Genomic DNA, 17,290 nt, shown 5'->3' on the forward strand with positions numbered 1-17,290 from the left:
AATACTGTTGAAAATACTGTTGAAAATACTGTTGAAATGATGCAGTAATTGAAAGATTGAACAGCCTATAATATTAGTAGAAAAGAAAGAGATTTTTTGTAGGCTTTAAAACATTGAATAAAGTAACAAAAAAGTATGCCCGAGCATTACCAGTTATTGGCGACATATTAGCCTCGCTTGGGTCAGCAAAATACTTGTCAAAATTAGACTTAAAATCAGGTTAAAATGAATAAGAACGATAAGGAGAAAACAGCGTTCATCTGCCGCCAGGATTTATTTCACTTTAACGTGATGCTGTTTCGACTCGCAAACGCCCCAGCAGTCTTCCAGGAATTAATATCCATAGTTTTACAGGGACAAGAAGGGTTTGCGTTACCATATTTGGATGACATACTAATATTCTCCGATAGGAAGGAAGACCATTTAAAGCATATAGATAAGGTATTAGGTAGTTTACATAAGCAAAACTTCCGGTCAAAAGCCACAAAGTGTGAGTTCTTTAGAAAAGAAAGACAGTACAGTAGAACCCTAGGATACGGCATTAAAAATTAGTAACAAAATACAGTACAGTATATAACACACATGTATATAATCAAATAACATTATAAATAACACTGTAATAACATTATAAATAACACTGGGGCAAATACTGCAACCAGGGGCCAAGAAAAACACTGTATTACACATCATAACCTGAAAAAAACGTATCCTAGGGCCACCGTATCTTGAGGTTCTACTGTATCTGGGTTTCAAGGTTAGTGAGAAGGGTACACAGCCAGACCTGGACAAAGTCAAATCTATAAAATCGATTTCGACTCCAACCACTGTGAGACAAGTGAAGGCTTTTATTGGTATGACTTCATACTACCGGCGATTTATAAAAATATTTTCCGATATCGCCGAGTCGTTAGTCCGGTTGACGAGGAAGCATGCACATTTTCAATGAGACAATGATGCAAGTCTGCCTTTGATAGGCAAAAAACGGTGACCAAGGCGCATGTTGAACATCTCTAGGCAGCGTCTATTGAGGAATGGGACGTTCGCAGCACAGAGAGACTGTTAAGAAAAACTGCATTGCCTGCTCCAAGGGAATCTAGCAATTCAGACAACAAATCAGTCGAGGAACAGACTGATTTTTCAATGCAGAAGTGCCAACATCAGCAGGAAAGGTTGGATGAGGAAGATGATGTACAGTTGATGAAGAGAAAAGTAAGTTTGTGTAGCAAAGAAACTATCAACTTAAGAGAAAGTCATTCCCCGTTTGTGTCATGTGTGGATCTGGTGGTAAAAAGAAGGGTCTGACCAGAAATAACTAGGATTAGCACGGAGAGGGGGTGAGTGAAAAAGGAGAGAGGTAGTTGTTTAGGATGGGTAAGGACTATATTATGTTTTCAATCAAGCTATGAAACTCTGTCCTAAAATAAAAAGAAGAATTCTTTCTCTGTTGGTTCATTCATGAATGACATTTGGAAAGATAGTGTGCTCCCATTTCAACATAGTATATGGAATGGTAAGAAGTTAAGATTTAAAGAAATTAACTCGAGCGGAAGCATATATGGGACTATTGAATGTCATTTGCCTGATGCTAATTTAATAATTGCGTCGATGTTTAGTGAACATGCATTGAGGTGTCTCCAGAAAAAAAAAAAAAAGCTCTGCACACGAAAAAAAAAAAGTATTTACAAAAGAATTAAGAAAAAGGTTATATGCCAGAATTTGTAACTAGTTGGAAAAAATTTTTTTTTTAAATGTATTATTAACATGCACAAACAATGTGAAAAAGATAAAGAATAAAAGAAACACCCAGAGTTACAACATAATAGAAAAGAAATTAGAAGAATGCTAAAGTCATTAGCTAGAATTGAAACTGAAACTGTAAATCTCCAACCTTATCCGTTAGCGTATGACCTAAATCTACACAAAAACTGCAAAAAAATTTGTTTAGCCTATAACTTTTAATTAGCGCATGTGCAGAAAAAAAAAAGGGGTATCGTCGTTAAATTATGTCAGTCTAAGGTTAAAGTTTTTTTTTTTTTCAATTTTGAACCCTTAACAGCTATTTTACTGGCTAAAAATCAAATCAAAAAGTGTATTATAGGTTCAAATATCATATATCAAATTTAAACTCTCTAGACCAAATATTCAGGGAGGAGTTTAGTAGAGACTTTTCGCACACACACCGGCAAGTTCACTTTTATATATATATATATATATATATATATATATATATATAAATGTTTGGAGATATTAGAACTCTTTATTTTCGACATAATATTATTTTTTACGCTATCGATTTTTTCCTGATGAGATGAAAGTCGAAAGAGCTCTTGAGAAACCGCCGCCTATTTTATTTAAAATTGTATATATATATATATGTATATATATATATATAATTTAAAGGAGATTAGAACAATAGTCTAAAGAACTGAGTGTATTTCAATGTAACAGTGAAATCACTAGTTTCATTAAAATACAGGAAAGAGAAAGTGCTCGTTGTAATTTAGATATATAATAAGCTCGATAGGTAAATATCCTAGAGCTAATTCAATATTAAGTAATGTGATTGATAATTTAAAATTTAAAAAACAAATTATAATCAAAATAAAAACGCTAACGGAAATAATTTATTGCACGGGCGTCCCCCCTTTTAAAATTCATCATTCAATAAGGTGAAAAACTATAGCAAACATCACATATGAGTATTTTAATCATAGTTCCTGATTTCAAAAGGCGAAAAACTAAAAGATACATCTGCATTACTTTTAATGCTAGGTTTATTTATGGTGCCGTTTAGATTTAATAAAAACCCTTTAAAATTTGCTGACGAGGAGACCTTGTTTATTAAAAAACTATATGTAATAATTATTGTCCGTAACTTGATGTCTACCACAATAAAAACACGGTTTTCCGAAACGATCGTACAGATAATTGATTTTGTTGTTGTTCCTTCTTGTGAAACTGATTTTTAATTTGATTATAATTTGTTTTTTAAATTTTAAATTATCAATCACATTACTTATATATATATATATATATATATATATTGACCTCTCTCTCTCTCTCTCTCTCTCTCTCTCTCTCTCTCTCTCTCTCTCTCTCTATATATATATATATATATATATATATATATATATATATAAAATGAAAATTACAATTGAATTTACCAAAATGATCCAAGATGGTAAAATTAAAGTAAATTATAAATATTAAAGAATTAATATTTATAAAATTATCTCAGCCAGATATAAAAGCTCGATAATACCAAATAGGAAATAGAGCTTATAATATGAGTAAACAGTTAATGAAATATGTTAAAAAACACTTTGAAATGAGTTAAAAACATATTTAATCTGAAAAGGAAACACTAGATAAATGGATAGTCCTTAATCCGCGGAGTTTCGAAGAAATACTCTCCTTCTCATCAGAGGGTAGGAATTAGCAAAATGCTGGATCGGATTTTGCATGCAGAAGTATTTGATGAAACAACAAATAAGTCAAAGATCTTACTTGAAAACAAAATAAGTTAAGCAGAGGGAATATGGTAAAGAAAAAGGTGATTACACATTAATGGATAGTCTGGTGGAAGATAAAAAAATCCAGTGACGGTAAAATATATATATATATGTATATATGTATAAAAAAATATATATATATATGTATATATGTATAAATATTTCCATGTGCTCGAACGTTTTCATCTTAAATTCTACACAATTATGCAGAATGTAGAAACTATGCATAAATAGAATTCAGCATACTAGTGAAATGAAGCCAATCATCTCATAAGAAACCATAAAAAAATGAATGAGTAATTAATTAACGTTTGTTTTTCAAATGAATATGAAAATTAGTTAACTTTCATCTAGTCGCTCGCATATCCATGACTGAGTATACTAAAAAGTTTGTTTTAATAATTTTTAAATAGAAAAAGTATGCTTTTAATATCAATGTGGGAGCGAGAAAAAAAACACTCCTCAACTTTATAGGTATATAGATATATTTATATATTTTCTACCAAATTACTTCTGCTTCAATTTTCGATGAAATGCTAATTCTTTTCTAACACAAATAGATCACAAATGAGAAACCAAACCAAAATTAATTGTTTGCGACGAATTTTCCAAATTCTTAATCTGAAGTTTAGTATCATTATTATGCATGGATTTTAATCTCTGTAAAGGGACATAAAAATAGTACAAAACTGTTATGGCAATTAATTTTACCCATCCTGAGACAGGTATTATTCTAATTTTGTATAATCTCTATCTCTGTTTATGTATAAAAGTCACTTTGTGTATGTGTGTGAGTTCGTTTCCTATAGATTCCAAAACGGCTGCTTATTTTTTTAAAATTTCACACAAATGTACTTGACGTGTTTGGAAGTGTTCTTAGATAGTTTTTCTTTTTTCTTTTTTTTAATTGAAATGCCTCTAATAAATATGAGAAATCGGTAATTGGAAATATCCAATTAAAGAAGGGACAGTCTGATTTTGATCAAAGTTAACACCCCCACACAGCCTAATGTTGTCTCGTGGCAGTAGTGCATAAGGATAAACATTTTTTTCATGTTCGCACATTTGAGTCTTACCTAAATACGGTTTTCTTAAAAAATTTCTACACAACAGATTCTCCCCCAAAATTTACCCTTCCAAACTAAAACCTTAAAAAGAGACCCCCCCCCAAAAAAAACTGCACACCAAGCCTAGTTCATTTTTAATACCTATCAATATTGTCGCTATTAAATATAACACAAAGCTGAATTACAAATAGAAAATAATGTAGTGTCAATATTCTAGATTGTAGATTATAAAATAATATGAAATTAAAAAAAAAAAATCTCATAAAACTCCGTTAGATTTCTCTCCTTAAAAAACAAACAAACAAACAAAAAAACAAAAAACAAAAAAAAACTGTCAGTTCAAAATCTGGCAGTTTTTCTAAGGGAGAGAAATCCTCATTAAACCATTTGCAGAATTTTCTCCCTTGTATTGGAACGCCATTAAAATTATTTTTTCGTTTGTTACTAAAATACGATTTTATATTGTTTTGTAATTTAATCATATTTCCCCGAGTTTCTTTCCTTTCAGCCCCACTCATATCTCACGGAAAAAACATGATGGACTAGTCTAAACTACATTCATAGTTGTTAATGATAAAAATAGCACAGATAAAAATGACAGGTGCTTGTTAAGTAGGCACGGCTAAAAAATGGAAGAAAATTTGGATCAAGTAAAGATTAGATACCCCGTATAAGAAGACAAAGATTGTCGAACATTTCAAGTGGCACCGGTTGTTCGACCTTGACATTGCTGTCGGTTGTTTGTAAACACGTCAAATAGCAAACATGGTCGAATGTTCGCGAGCAAGACTTTTAAAAAAATATATTTACAAAAACTTTTTAAGATTTAAAAGAAAAAATATATATTTACAAAGCATATTTTTTTAATATTAAATGTTTACAAAACTTTTAAGGATTAAAAGAAAAAACAACTTTTTTTCTATTTACACAAAACTTTTTGCGTAAGTAACAAAACGAACATAAATTTAATAAAATTTATTAAAATAAATGGGTGTCTTTCTGGGCGAGTTTTTAATATATTTACATAATTTTAATAAAACTACTACTACTACTACTACTACTACTACTACTACTACTACTACTACTACTACTAATAATAATAATAATAATTATATATAAAAAAAAGAATGAACTATCAACTATATTAATTGTAAAACATTAGAAACTGAAAATTTCGGACGCTAAACTAAAAACTTACTTGTACTCAATTTGTCTTTATGGAGAAGGAAGTAAATAGAAATTTTTTTTTTTTAATTAAAAAAAATTTTTTTTTTAAATAAAAATGAAAATTATAAAATGATTTGTATCTTGTGATACTACACTTCATCTTTATAAAATAAAAGTTATAAAAAATACTTGAATCAAAAAATATTTTTTAAAATCTCGATTGTTTATACTTGTGATTTTATTATGCATAAAAATTGCCTCGGTCTAGAAGGATTTCTCCTTCACTGACCACCTACATACATCGCACTTTAAATAAATATTGAATTGTATTAAAAACTAAAAACGCACAAAGAAAGATTAAAAAAAAAAAAAAAAAGTTTGGTTATAATAATTTTATTTAATTTTTTAAAAATTATGTATTTTTTAATTGACATCATCCGAAATTCTCAGTTATAACGTCGGCTTATTTATTTATTTGGTATTATTTTACGACCTGCTCCAGCATAGCATAAACACCCCCAACCACCCATGTTAAGAACGGCTTTTGGCGCTTATGTCAACGGATCATCAAATCTAAGGGAGATAACCAGCATAAACACAGTAAAAAGAAGCATATTTTGTAAGATATAATTTGGGACGCTGAAATAATCAGTAGAACAATGAAAGAATGTTAAATGAAAAAAAAAAAAAAAAAGAAAGATTGCTCGATTACTGTAGCCGCGTTCCGGAAATTGCTGAAGCAATTTAGCGAAGTTAATCAACAAACTAAAAAATATAACCATGTTAAGTAGCAAAATAAACTTATTATTAACGTACACAAAACAAAAGTAAACAACCTGTTACAATGAAACTATGTTAATTAATCAACAACGACAATTAAATAAACTTGTTAATTAATCAAGAAGTTGTTGTCCAATTAGACAAAGAAAAATGCTTCCCTTATTTAAGAGAATCCCCCCCCAAAAAAACCCCGAACAATTTATCGTATGCAGAATCTTTGAACGTTGTTATTTTTTTCCTACTTTAATCATAGACAGAAATGATTGATTACCTAAAATAAAAACAAATTTCGGTACTTGTACAGTTTAGTCAAGACATTAAAAAATAAAAATATCGAAAAAAGTTCTCTAAAAAAAAATTTCACTTAATTTCATCAAGTATTTTTTTTTTACAGCGAAAAAACAATTTGTTATGATACCGAGCAAAATGTTCGATTTTTAGGAAGAAAAACTAGTATTAGAGTTGGGAAGGGATGTCAGCGCTTTAACTGGAGTTATCTCCCTTTGTCATTTCTAAAATTCAAACAATTTTTTTTTAATCCAAGATGGCCGCCTTTAACCAAGACCGTCTTAAAAGACAAGATGGCCGGTGGGCAAAAATAATTTAATCTGTTGACGTCATCACGGATAGTCCTTACCGGTGACACCGGTAGTCACCGGTAGGCACTCGTAACGTCTTGGAGTCAGTGTAATATTTCTTTTTTTTTTTTTTTTTTTTTTTTTTTACACAGTGATCACCACTTATCAAGGCCCGGAAGCCACTCAGGTATAAGGGTTATTGCAAGTACATTACGTTAGTGAGGAGATTTGATGAAGTGTTTAATTAGGGGGGGGCGGTTCATTAGGAATTTGTTAACATTAGACTTGAAGACATCCAAGTTGTAGCCCGGAGGGAAGCAGGCAGATGGAACAGAGTTCCACAGGCGTGCAGTTCTAAGAAAGAAGCTTTGTTCATGAAATCCGCGTTTTGATTTAGGCACAGATATAGAGTGGGGGAAATTTTTCACAGTGGATTCAGCTAGATGGGTGTTTTTCGTGAAAGATTGGCGAGGGGGGACCAGAGATTGGAGTTCAGACGAGCACCTGCCATGAAAATAACGATAAAACAAGGATAGGCTCGCAACGTCTCTTCTGTGGGAGAGGGGTTGCAGGGTAGAGAAAAGGGCATCCCCCACTAAACCACGAAGTCTATTTTGTACTCTGTCAAGGCATGATAGGCTGTTTTTAGCAGCTCCTGCCCAGATATGGCAACAGTATTCCATCCTTGGACATACTTGGCTTTTATATAGATAGAGAATTGCATCAGTAGTGAGATATCTTCTGGAGCGGTAGAAGGATCCCACCATCTTTCCAGTGACCTTGGTAACAGACTTGATGTACGTGTTCCATTTCAGATCAGGAGTAAAGGTCAAACCCAGAAGCTTGTCAAAACACGGGGCCTCACCCAGACGAGAGCCATCCATCACAATTGATGCCAGCTGGGGATCAGAGCGTTGATGATGTAAGGATAGGAGTTTGGTTTTGGATGCATTAAAGGTAACTAGCCACATCTTCCCCCACTGAACCACGCGCTCGAGATCAGAGGAGAGAGAATCCGAGAGAACTTCGTCATTTACAGCCTTTGATGTGTTGCCGTAGATGGTCGTGTCATCAGCATAGATGTCAACGAATGATTTAAGTATGTGTTTAGGGAGGTCATTGATGTAGATCAGGAAGAGAGTTGGGCCCAGGATGGACCCCTGAGGGACTCCAGCATTTATATTGAAGGCCTCCGATTTTTGTCCATCTACCACTACTCTTATGAGCCTATCGGAGAGAAATGATTTAATGATTGAGAAAACATTTCCTGTTATACCGTAGCTGGAAATCTTGTGAAGTAGACCCTTATGCCATACTTTGTCAAAGGCCTTTGATATGTCAAGAGCAATTGCCCTAGAAAGGAAGCCTTTGTCAAGAGATTCACTAATCCTGTGGGATATAACCGTCAGCACATCTGCGGTAGATCTTGCAGAGCGGAAACCATATTGTGTGTCACTAAGAAGGTTATTCCTGCTGAGGTGGTTGACTATTTCTCTATTTAATATTGATTCCAGCAACTTACTCATAACACAGAGAAGACTTATTGGTCTGTACTGAGAGGGAGATGACTTATCACCTGAATTCTTAAATACAGGGCAAACTGATGAGGTCTTCCAGGGGGTCGGAAAGCATTTCTCCTTAAGGCAGCGCTTTAATAGTTTCGTAAGTATGGGAGCAAGTTCTGGTTGAAGCTTTTTTAACACTATAATTGGGATGCCATCAGGGCCAGTTGCTTTACTGGAATCTAGGTTTTTTATTAGCTTGGCGACCTCATGCACGGATATTTGTATGTTACCTAGCTTGTTCTGTGTTATAGGAGGAAATATGGGGAGTTGATGGCCTTCGTCGCATAGGGTAGAATTAGCTGCGAAGTTCTTTGCGAATAGTTTGGCTTTGTCTGACGCTGACGAGATAACCCCTGGTCCATTGATAATGGTTGGGATAGAACGCACACTTCTGTTCAGGATTTCTTTTTTTATTAAAATGCCTTCACGGTGCATCGTTTCAAATTGCTGAGGAAATTATCATAAAGGACCAAAAAGTGACAGTATTTTCATTTCCGAAAGATAAAAAATTATAATGCAGTAAAAAAAAAAAGATTTTACACCATCTCCATTCAGCAAAGTAAGTTTTAACGTGCTCCCCCCCTGTATTTAACACGATGTAACTATAATTTAATTCAATATTATCATCCTAAATTTTTTACCATTCAAAAGAAGAAGCTTCAAATAAATTGCTAATATTAAAAAAAATTTTTTTACAGCATACAAAACTAATGAAAATGCGAGACAACATCGATTCTTTAAAACACGTGTTTTAAAAATCTAGCAGAAATTAATTTTCCTGAAATTTTTCAATATTTAAAAATAAATTATGCCGGCTGATAAAATTTTTAAACTTTTTTTTAAAGCTAGAAAGATAAAATTTAAAAATACACACACACACACACACACACACACACACACACACACACACACACACACACACACATATATATGAAACTAAACTAAAAAAAAAAAAACGCGCGTTCACTCGTGGTCTTTTCATTTCATTTCATTAACGTAATTGGGTTTGTATTACTGTACACATAGATTCGGAAAAGTTGTCAAAAAACAAATATATGACAAATAAATGTTATCAAAGGCAAGATAAGTTACTTTTCTACCAAATATTTTTCGTGTTTTTATTCAATGTAACATGTTTATTCAGTTCGAAAAACAGTGTTTACCGATGTATTCGAAAATTCAAGATGGTGTCTGATTCTCTATTTAACACGGTAAGTTTGGGATAAGGTGTTATATATAAAAAACTATACAACATACTATTAAAAACCCGCCGAATATATGTCAACCTATGTCACGGTAACATATATTGAGCGAGTTTTTAACAGTATTTTATCCGGTTTTGTATTTATAATACCTTTTCCCAAACTTACCGTGTTAAAGAGAGAATCAGACGCCATCTGGAATTTTCGAATACATCGGTAAACACTGTTTTTCGAGCTGAATAAACATGTTACATTGAATAAAAACACGAAAAATATATCCAGTTTGGTAGAAACGTAACGGATTTGTATTACTGTACACATAGATTCGAAAAAGTTGCCAAAAAACAAATATATAACAAATAAATGTTATCAAAGGCAAGATAAGTTACTTTTCTACCAAACTGGATATATTTTTCGTGTTTTTATTCAATGTAACATGTTTATTCAGCTCGAAAACCATACAGTGTTTACCGATGTATTGGAACATTCAAGATGGCGTCTGATTCTCTCTTTAACATGGTAAGTGTGGGAAAAGATGTTATAAATAAAAAACCGGATAAAATACTGTTAAAAACTCGCTCAATATATGTTACCGTGACATAGGTTGACATATATTCGGCGGGTTTTTAATAGTATTTTGAATAGTTTTTTTTATTTATAACACCTTTTTCCAAACTTACGGTGTTAAAGAGGGTGTGAGACGCCATCTTGAATTTTCGAATACATCGGTAAACACTGTATGTTTTTCGAGCTGAATAAACATGTTACATTGAATAAAAACACAAAATATATATCCAGTTTGGCAGAAAAGTAACTTATCTTGCCTTTGATAACATTTATTTGTTATATATTTGTTTTTTTGACAACTTTTTCGAATCTATGTGTACACTAATACAAACCCACGTATTTTAACAAACTGAAAATATGGATATAAAAAAATGATTTTGCATGTTATTTTTGTTATGTGGTGAAATAATCTTAAATAAGAAACATGATTTTTTCTTTAGGTTAATTATTTTTTTACTGTGCAATATTTCATGAATTTATTAAAAATATTGTTTTTGATTTTGAAAAAATATTGTGGTTCATTTTGATTAAAAAATATTCATTTTGATTAAAAAATATTCATTTTGATTAAAAAAAAATATTGTTCATTTTGATTAAAAAATATTCATTTTGATTAAAAAAAAAGTTTAATTTTAATATTTGTTTATTGTCTTAACTCATATCAAATGTTTTGCTTGTGTTCTGCTTCAAATATTCATAATCTTACATGCATAATTTTCATTTAATTATATTAAATAAACTTCAAGTTTAGTTCAAATCAAATCGTGTTCCTTCACTTTTTAAAATGTAATTTATAAGTAATTAAAGAACGCTTTCTAATCGTTAAAATCTATAATACAACGAAATATTCAATTGCTTATAATATACTTAAACAAATAACTTGTGTTTTTTTAAATTATTTTTTTTATTATTAATATTAGATGAGTTTCAGTATAAATCATCGTGTTCTTTCTTTATTTCTTTATTTTAATCCAATTTTGAAGTTTTGTAACGCTGTCTGTAAAAATGACTGTTCATTATTGACAGTCTAAGAGTTCCACATATCTCGCTTGTTGGGACCTCGGCGATGACGTCATTTTTTCAGCTGGCCGGCCATCTTTATAACGAAGGCCACGCTTTAACGCGTTCTCATAAAAACGTGTTTTTCCTCTGTAAAAAAACAAAAAACAAAACAAAACAAAACAAAACAAAACTACTTGATGAAATTAAGTGAAAATTTTTTTCGGAGAACTTCGTTCTATAACGGATACATATAATTTAAACTTTTTTTTTTTTTCGATATTTTCAGTTTTTAATGTCTTGACTAAACTGTACAAGTACCCAAATTTCTTATTTTGTAATTTATTTTTTATTTTCGTTAAAAAAAAAATACATTGACGGTTTAAAAAGTTTTCTATTTTCGTTGATTTGTGTACGTTAATTATTATGCCCCCCAAATTATACTTTGCAAAATGAAACTACAGAATAGTAAAAAAAAAAAAAAAAAAAAAAAATAAATTAAACTTTAATAATCGTTGACGGTTTAAATACTTCAAAATCTCTTTAAAAAAAAGTTTTAATCATCCTGACGCTGACTGATTACCTAAAATAAAGAAAAACAAATTTCTTTTTTGTGTGTAATCATTTTTTTTTTCGTTTAACATTCTTCCATTGTTCTATTGATTATTTCAGCGTCCCAAATTATATCTTGCAAAATATACTTATTTTTGCTATGTTTATGCTGGTTATCTCCCTTAGATTTGATAATCCGTTGACATCAGCGCCCGGCTTTTGAGGTTGGGGGTGTTTATTCCGAAAGCTGTTCTTAACAGGGAGGTTAGAGTGTTTATAATATGCTGGCTGGGGCACGTCGTAAAAATTTACCATTTATTTATTTATTATTATTATTATTATTATTATTATTATTATTATTATTATTAATAATAATAATAATAGTTTTATTAAAAAGTTCTGTAAACATATAAAAAAAGAACGCACTCAGAAAGACACCCATTTATTTAAATATATTTTGTTTAAATACTTTTATTACTTACATTAAAAAGTTTTGCGCAAATAGAATTTTTTTTTTTAATCCTTAAGTTTTGTAAATATTTAATATTAAAGAAAATGTTTTGTAAATATATATTTTTTTCTTGAAATCTTTAAACGTTTTGTAAATATATTTTTAAAAAATCTTTCTCACGAACATTCGAACATGTTTGCTATTTGACGTGTTTACAAACAACCAACGGCAATGTCAAGGTCGAACAACCGGTTCCACTTGTCGACAATCTTTGTCTTCTGCTACGGGGTATCTAATCTTTACTTGATCCGAAAATTTAATTGTTTTTTTTTTTTGTTTTTTTTTAACGAATTGGAATCTATTAAAATCCATTATTCTTGGGCAACTTTTTTTTTTTTTTTTCAGAAAGATAAAAGGCTGCATTTTATCATGTGAAAAGTAGAAAAATATAAAACTTTTCATCCTAATTTTAATAGAATTTTAAATTCCTCCCCCCCCACAAAAAAAAGAAAACATTCACCACCATTTTTGTCTCAATGGATAACACATTTGAATATATTTTTAAAAAGGTTTTTGAATCAATTAAAGAGTGGGGGAAATTATTGGTAATGGTTTCAGCTAGGTAAGTGTCTTTTGCGAAAGTCAGGCCAAGGGGGACCATAAATTGGAGCTCAGACTAGCACTTGCAATGAAAATAACGATAAAGCAGAAACAGGCTCACAGTGTCTCTTCTGTGGGTAAGAGGTTGCAGGAAAGAGAAAATGGCATCCCCTACTATGCTACAAAGTCTATTTTGAACTCTATCAAGGCAGGATAAGTGCTTTTAGTAGCACCATACTATTTATTCAAAGGAAATCTACATTGAAGAAGTAACCTCATTTGCATATTTTTAATTGTTTAATTGTTCTATTTAGGAATAATATTTGTAGTTTATTTATTTTATTTATTTTTAATTTAATTTATATTTAATTTAATTTATTTTTAATTATTATAAGCCAACACCAGTTGCCTTTAAAAACGGAAGTAGGTTTATTTATTTAAGCTGTTAGAGTTATTTCCCCTTTAAACTATGAGAGTTATTTCTCGTTTAATTGTCATAGATGAAGATGGATGTGCTTCATGTTTCCATAAATCCAACATGTGGTGCACATTCAGGAAAATCGTAAGAAGTTAAAATATTTGGTGTATCTTAAATAGTATGTGACTTAAACTCTTCGCCTGTCAGTATGTTTCAAACTGGCAATGCCGGGTATATATATATATATATATATATATATATATATATATATATATATATATATATATATATATATATTGATTGTTGGAGAGCTATTGGCTACACATTAGCAAACGTGTTTCAATGACCCCCTAGCAGGGAAAATCACCTCATCAGGCCAAAAACCATCCAATAGCTCTCCAACAATCAATATATTGCTCTGTTTCATGCATTGAGCACTCTTTGGAATGACATATTGTGTTGTTGTTATGAGTTACTGAAAAATTCTACCAACAGTATAATAATATATATATATATATATATATATATATATATATATATATATATATATATATATATATAGGATTGATATGTAGTTTGCTTGAAGCATTGTGTGGGATAGGTATGTAAAAGAGATTTAGAAGGCTGTCACAATGCGAGGAATGAATTATAGTCGCTGTTGGTAAGAGGAGACGAGAACAAGTGGCGATTTACAAATCAATAAGTACATATATATATATATATGTTTTATTATTATTATTTTTTTTTTAATATATATATTTATTCAGTTGTATGGTAAAATGTCTTACTTGTTTTCATGCGACGTGTTCCATAATAATTTCGGAAAAATTTTCCCTTTTCAAATGGTGTGCGTAACAGGTCGAATGAAATCAAAAAGGATGTAATGTTTACCTGTAAACTTAATATTATGCGCTGTTTGTTTTTTATTTTTTTAATTATTTTTTACATTTCCCACATTTTTTCACTCGTTTTTAAAGGACCTGTACATCTTTGCAATTTATGACTATAATAAATCGCGGTTTCACTTAATGCATAACCAGCAAGTTCTAGCATTGCTACAAATATAATTTGCTGATTTCTTTATGTCCTCTGATGAGAAGAATAGAAAGAATAGCATTCTTTGAAACTCCACGGAATAAGGACTTTGTAAATTGTTTTTTGAATATTTAGTCGAACAATAAATTTTGATTGTAAAGTTCAACTTACAGTTTTAATATTCTTTCTAAACAGCGAAACAGTACTGTATGTGGATGACTATAGTGCTCCTCACCTTGAGTTGAGCATATTGAGAAGTGAAACACGAATTACCATTAGCATATAAGCGACGCTCTTTGTGTAAACAAATCGAGCGGAGGTATTTCAGACGATATCATAACATCGTTAAACTCACTACTCGTTCAAGCAGCCGCCAATAGCGTAATGGTTAGGAGCCTTGACTGCCGTACAAACGGTCGGGTTTCAATCCTGGCTTGAGGTAGTTGCCTGTCTAGCCGCACTGATGAGCTGTGAAACAGCGAAACAGTACTGTATGTGGATGACTATATATATATATATATATATATATATATATATATATATATATATATATATGTGTCAAAGATTATGGAATTAAGAACGTTTTGGAGTTAAAATCAATTTATTATGTCATAGTAATAGGGAGGAAAAAGATGTGTTCGTACTTTTTCCGTCTTGAGTAATAAAAAATAAAAGAACTCCATTTTGTGAAAATCATGATTCTTGTAGCATATTTACAAACATATTTCAAACATGTTTTTCTTCCAATTACATGTGTAATGCTAAATTGGTTTTAACTCGAAATGATTCTTCGTTTAATCTATCACATTATAAAACTCAAATCGTCTTGCTTGGGTGTTGAGACCGTCCATTCGGTTTACAGCTTCCAGTTTGAAAAATTCTGTGCATGTGAAGGTAAAAAAAAGCAAAGCTATGAAAGTTATTTTTTTAAAATTACCAATTTAAAAAATATACAAAAACAAGACTGTAAATCCCTTTTGCATTTTTTTACATTGGCATTTTACAAATTTTATTTGTGTTTTCATTGCAAGTTGGAATCGTTTAAAAAACAAAACAAAACAGATATAATTTAATCTATTTTATATATTCTGTAATTGACAGCTTAAAGACGTTAAGACTACTCAGATCAGCTTGTGCAATGGTTAAAACTCGGACTTGAAGACGACCATGTTATAGTTAGCTGGAAAGAAGACCCACAGTACAGAGTCCTACAGTCAGGCAGTTCTAAGAAAGAAGCCTTGTTCATAGGATTTTCGTTCAGATTTACGCCTAGATAGAGAGTGGGGAAAATTGTTGATAGTTGTTGCAGCTAGATGAGTGCTTTTTGTGAAAATTTATCAAGCAAGAGAACCATAGATTGGAGTTCAGTCGAGCATTTTTCATGAAAATAATGATAGGCCAGAGATAGACTTACGTCTCTTTTGTGGGAAAAATGTTGCAAGGAGGAAAAAAAAATATCATCTACTAGGTTTCGAAATCGATTTTGAACTCTGTCAAGGCAGGATACGGTGCTCCAAGCAGCTTCTACCCAGACGTGGCAACAGTACTCCGTTTTAACACCACGTGGACCTCCTAATCTTTTGTCTCCGTCCATACTTGTGGACTTGTACAATTACTAACTTTTATTTTTTCTATCTCTCTTTTATTTTCATGTTAAAAAGTTGATCCAATAAAGTTGTTTTAAATGTTAGAATAAGAATTTTTAACAAAACTAATCCAATGCCTCAAGAGAGTTTTTTGTCGGCACCAAAGCCAACAGTTTCAGCCATTGTTGAGATGATTTGTTTGCTATTGATTGAGGTATGGATTTGATCCTGTTCAATTCTAAGAGATTCGCCCTCCCAGGATCACATTTTCTCTTTGAGAAGTGATTAGTTTATTGCTAATCGCCTGAGGCACCCTTACTGGGGGATGCTGACAAGTCTGCTCAAGCACTTTCTCTAGAATACTGGCTCCTTGAATCCTACTTTCTGCCTCTTGTATCATATCATCCCAGTGTGTGTGTGGGGTATTTATTTACTCCCCCACCGAGCAAATTAGGCACAAGGCCGATTTTTAAAGTGAGGAGTGAAGGGGAAATTGGGACCAACTCCCCGGGGAGTAGGGGAGCTGGATAGTGACAATCGGTATGAAGGGTTGCCCCTACATTGACCAAGGTCTTTGCTTGACACTTGTTGCTCAGGCCCCAAAGGGCCCGAGCCTGACTTATGTCAGGTAAGTATCCCAGTGTGGGAAGCAGATAAATAGAACCTTTCACGTGCAAATTGATAAAAACCTACAAGGAACTAATCAGATCTGTCATGGTATCGGTTCGACTGCTTCATTTTGTTTACAAACATTTCATGCCATTTTTTCAACAGATATACATGTTCAGCCACACTATTTAGACCCGAAAACAACGTTGTGGAAAACTAGTTTTTCTGATACATTTTGTAGCAAAAACATACAAGTTTTATAGAAACTGAGTTGAATAACCCACACACTTTGGCATTACGTGTCCTTTTCTCATACTGGACCAAAGCAACTGATCTTAAATGTTAACCGAAAACCATGTAAATGCTAGGGATGGGATGATTCCAATATTTTTTCCGATTCCGATACAATTACCGATTCCATATAAAATTCCAGATTCCAATACAATTACCTATTCTGATTCTTTGTAAATCTCTAAATATTTAACTATAAAGTTGTTATTTTTCATGATTACCGTAAAAACACATATTAAATGTGTAGATGTTTTCTCAAACATAAGGATACACTTGCAAGGGATGATCTATCGATTTTAGTTTAACTAATA

The sequence above is a fragment of the Euprymna scolopes genome, chromosome 32, assembly GCF_053919585.1.
Source record: "Euprymna scolopes isolate OS-2025 chromosome 32, ASM5391958v1, whole genome shotgun sequence".
NCBI classification, from domain to species: domain Eukaryota; kingdom Metazoa; phylum Mollusca; class Cephalopoda; order Sepiida; family Sepiolidae; genus Euprymna; species Euprymna scolopes.